At 44.9% G+C, this 5,000-nt stretch overlaps 1 protein-coding gene and 1 pseudogene across 1 annotated transcript in view; one reads left to right on the forward strand and one right to left on the reverse strand.

Annotated features, from left to right (window-relative positions):
• The window catches only part of LOC138008943 (uncharacterized), a 4,499-nt pseudogene extending 1,483 nt beyond the window's left edge, over positions 1-3,016 (forward strand).
• LOC138008332 (uncharacterized) overlaps positions 1-5,000 on the reverse strand; it is a 21,447-nt gene that overhangs the window by 16,445 nt on the left and 2 nt on the right. The window contains exon 1 of the mRNA XM_068855646.1: positions 4,886-5,000. This exon is cut by the window's right edge and continues 2 nt beyond it. The gene's annotated coding sequence lies outside the window, so the exon portion shown is untranslated. The remainder of the gene's footprint in view (positions 1-4,885) is intronic.

Here is a 5,000-nt window from a genome sequence, read left to right on the forward strand (position 1 = left end):
ATGATGCTTCTGCGCGAGCCTACCACCAGGCCCCATCCCTCAACGATTGCCTTGAGACTGGGCCACCATTGCAGAACAAGCTCTGGAGTGTGCTGACAAGGAACCGCTTCCACCCAGTGGCATTAGCTGGAGACCTAAGGCAAGCCTTCTTGCAAGTGCGAATAAGAGAGGAAGACCGAGACGCAATGCGGTTTCATTGGTTGAGAGATTTGGAGAGCAAGGAAGTCGAAACCCTGCGTTTCACACGGGCGCTGTTCGGGATGTCAACGTCGCCATTTCTGTTGGGCGGAGTAATCGAACAGCATCTTAACAACCTCCAACACAAGTATCCAGACACAGTAGTGGAAATAAGAAGAAGCCTTTACGTCGATGACCTAATCAGCGGCGATAAAACGATCGCGCGTACACAGCATTTAAAGGAAATGTCCCAGACCATCTTCAGAGAGGCAAAATTCGAGCTACATAAATGGCAGTCTAATGTCCCTATCCCGGAGCGGCCAGAATATCGAGAGGAAGGACCAGAAGAACAGCAGAGTTCTCAAGGATGCGAAGCCCAAACCTACGCCAAAGACCAGTTGGGTGTAAAAGGAGGAGAAACGAAATTGCTCGGTGTGCGCTGGAACAAGGCCACAGACAAAATCCAAATCAGCTTTCCGGAAGCGATCGAGAATGTCACCAAGAGAGAAGTCCTGGGGAAGTTAGCAAAGATATATGATCCCTTAGGGTTAGCATCGCCCATCACTCTGGAGGGAAAGATGCTCTACCGACAAGCGTGTGAGCTGCGAATTCCATGGGACCAAGAACTACCAAGGAAACAGACGGCCAGCTGGAAGACGTGGGAGGGAAATCTTCCCGAAATAATTGAAGCACCAAGAAGCATCGTTCAGTACCAGGAAGAAATAACCAGCATTGACCTCCACGCTTTCGGCGACGCAAGCAGCCAAGGTTTATCAGCAGCAGTATACGCTGTGTCTCATCAACCCTCAGGTATATCACAGGGACTCGTAGCCGCCAAGTCCAGGCTTGCAAAGAAGGGATTAACCATACCGAGGCTTGAACTGGTAGCCGGCCATATGGCTACTAATCTGGTGCACAACGTGAAACAAGCCCTACAAGGATTTCCCGTAACAAGTGTCCATTGCTGGATAGATAGCAGTGTTGCTCTCCACTGGATCAAGGGTGGTGGGGAGTACAAGCAATTCGTGAGTAATCGCGTCCGAAAAATCCAAGACAAGGAGTACATTCATTGGCGCCACGTGGGTTCAAAGGAAAACCCAGCCGATCTGGGCAGTCGAGGAGGAAGAGCAGGAGAATGTGCGGATCTGCAGTTTCAAGGACCGTCCTGGTTACCATACCCAGAGAATTGGCCGTCAGACATCGTTACTAGCCCAAGTAAAGAAACTCAAGCTGAGGCAAAAGTGATCAAGGAAGTTCTCGCCGTGGCAATAGCAGACGACAAAGAACTTGACCAGTTATTACAGAAGTGGGATCTTTGGAGGGCGGTTCGAATTTGTTCATGGATAACACGGTTTATCCAAAACTGCAAGTTGAAACATCAACAGAAGATCAGCGGTCCTCTCAACACTGCGGAGACAAACCGTCGGATAGAGTTCTGGGTGCGAGATAGTCAAGTCAGATGCCTGAATACAGCCAGTTTCAAAGAAGATCAGCTACGATTAAACCTTCAGAAGAACGAAGACGGTTTATATGAATGCAGGGGCCGCATTCAAGGAGATTATCCAATCTACTTACCCGAAAGTGCACTGCTCACCAAGAAGCTGGTCATGCACGTGCACCCAAACCTTGCACGGGGGAGTCGGCATGACGATGGCGAAGGTTCGAGAGAAGTACTGGGTGCCACGGTTACGACGTTTGACAAAGCAAGTGATTAGGGGCTGTCATGGCTGCAAAAGATTTCAAGTGGCGGCACTCCCAAATCCACCAACAGGCAACTTGCCGAAGGAAAGAACAGCTGGATCAGTACCATTCAAGTTCATTGGAGTGGATTTTGCTGGACCAATTAAGTACCTCAGCAAGACCAAAAAGGAAATGAAGGCTTACATTGTTCTTTACGCCTGTAGTCTCACCCGAGCGGTCTACCTGGACCTGTTACCGAGCCAGAGCACTGACGAGTTCCTAAGCAGCTTAAAACGATTTATATCGAGAAGAGGACGCCCCGAAAAGATCTTTTCAGACAATGGGAAATCCTTTGTGGCAGCAGCGAAGTGGCTGAGGAACGTTATGAAGGATGAAAGGTTGAACGACTTCCTCGCCAGACAAGAAATAACTTGGCAATTCAACCTCAGCCGAGCCCCATGGTGGTGGGGGGGGGGGGGGGGAACAATTTGAGAGATTGATCGGCGTAGTGAAGCAGAGTCTGTACAAGTCCATTGGTAATGGGAACCTCAGATGGAACGAACTTGAAGAGGTCATCTTAGATGTGGAGAGAATTATTAACGACAGACCCTTCGATTATGTGGAGGACGACGTCCAAATGCCGATACTGACCCCCAGCGTTATGCTCTTCGGCCAACCAAATCAACTCCCAGAGGAAGACCCGAGTAACATAGAGGATGACAGCCTCAGAAAACGAGCCAAGTACCTGCGAAGGTGCAAGGAGGTGCTGTGGTTGAGATGGAAAAACGAGTACCTCAAGTCCCTCAGAGAGCGCCACAACCTTAACCAGAAAACCAAAGAAACAGCCTTGACTTTGGGAGACGTTGTACTTATCAAGGGTGAAGAAAGAAATCGAGGATTGTGGAGGGTTGGTGTAGTGGACAAGTTAATCCCTGGTAGAGACGGGATAGTGAGAGCAGTGCGACTGAGGGCTGGAAAATCTTTCCTGGAACGACCAGTTCAACATCTCTATCCACTTGAGCTGTCCTGTGACAGAAACACGCAAGAGGGGACTGCTAGATTGAATGCTCGAGCTTCAGAGTTCCAACCTAGACGTGCTGCAGTCAGTGCCCGTCAGCGCATAGCTGCGATAGCAGAAGATGAACTAAATGAGAACTGAACTTTTCAATGTGATTTAGAATTGTTAATGTTATCGTTTACCTAGTTCAATTTATATTTGACATCATAAGAGTCAAATAGGGGGAGAGTGTCGCGGACGTTAGCGTTACATTGCGTGATTTTGAAACCCGAATGGCCGAATCCTAAGACTTGAAATGTAAGCTATTGGAAATATAATCTCGGTGAACTTTAGACCTTTTTTTGTGCTGTATAAGAGGAGAGTTTTTCAGAGACAACATGTCAAGCTAGAATCGTAGGAAAATAAATAATTTTAAAATTACATCAAGCGCGTGATTGTTTGTCGCGAGACCCGTTCACGACAGTTGTCGCACCAAATTTTGGACAATTTGTCAAACAGAAAACCGCACTTTAACCGCGGTTTCAAATTTTCGTAAATTTCTAAAAAACAGGAAGTTGTAAACATGATTTTTGAGAATAGTTCACTGAAGGATATCTTTGGGCAAAATATGACAACGACCTATCCACCAAAATGGTCCGTTACGGTCACCTAGCGGTTTCGGATATCGATGAGCAAATGGTTCGCTGGGAAGTTCTTAGAAGGTAACGTTCTGCTAGCAGTTTCTGAGATGAAGATACAATTCCCTAAAATTTTCGGACACTTCAATTATCAGCCAAGGAGTCCGAACAGAACAAGTTCTTCTAGACGATAAAAACATATCTTTAGACAGTCTATTTGTTTTTCCCCACCTCATTTATTGTAGTGTATTTTCCTACTCTCTATCCTATATATAACGCTACCTACTTACAATAATTTGCGTTTGACAATGGTGACGTGTCGCCGCCGAAACGATAGGTTACAAACATTTCTGATATTTTCGGAGGGAAGCGTTGCGAGTTCGAGCAAAAAAAATTACACAGAAACTAAACAATAGCAATATTTTAAGAATATGAAGTTAAAATGTTTAAGAATGAGGTACCAGGTACATTTTTATCGCGTTAAATGTCATCCATTTTACGCCGCCATGTTATGCGGCCTTTGAGGATGTTCTTTAATTAAAGAGCTTAGAAAATAACAATTTTAACATGGCCGTAAAAAGTATTGAAATAGAAATAGATAAGAATGGTTGTTCTTATTTTGAGTTAAGTTTGGTGCCAATTGAATTCATTTTAATTAAGACTTCCACGTTGCTTGGTTGTAGCAGCAAATTTTGGACAATTTGTCAAACAGAAAACCGCACTTAAACCGCGGTTTCAAATTTTCGTAAATTTCTAAAAAACAGGAAGTTGTAAACATGATTTTGAGATTAGTTCACTGAAGGATATCTTTGGGCAAAATATGACAACGACCTACCCACCAAAATGGTCCGTTACGGTCACCTAGTGGTTGATTCGCTGGGAAGTTCTTAGAAGGTAACGTTCTGCTAGCAGTTTCCGAGATGAAGATACAATTCCCTAAAATTTTCGGACACTTCAATTATCAGCCAAGGTGTCCGAACAGAACAAGTTCTTCTAGACGATAAAAACATATCTTTAGACAGTCTTTATTCATCACCAGGAGCCCAGAAATGCCTTTGAAGGCTTTTGGCTTAATTTGCTCGTTGGATGCCCCGTGAACTCGGTACATTTCCTATGCCGGTGGCACAATGGCGCCGAGCTAAATAACTCGATACGTTTACTTTACGACCGCAAACCATGCTCATGTTGTTCGATGACCTCGATGACTGCCGAGTACATTGACTGGTAAGTAGCATAACAGCGTGGCCATTCTTCATCGAAAGCGAGTTTGACAACTGAAATTAACGTTTGATATATGCACCAGAAGTCGCACACAATTCCCTAATAAAGACTTCGATAAAGCATTTTGCAAAACATTACGACTCAAAATAAGAGTTAAGAAGATTTAACTTACCAAGAATAGTCTCAAACCTTTTCCACAAAACTTGAGATCACACCCTTCAGATGGACGCAAACATGAATTTCCCCAATATATGTGCCTCCTAAGGACCACGTAAGTACTTGCGTTA

Source organism: Montipora foliosa, chromosome 6, assembly GCF_036669935.1.
Source record: "Montipora foliosa isolate CH-2021 chromosome 6, ASM3666993v2, whole genome shotgun sequence".
In the NCBI taxonomy this organism is placed as follows: Eukaryota; Metazoa; Cnidaria; class Anthozoa; order Scleractinia; family Acroporidae; genus Montipora; species Montipora foliosa.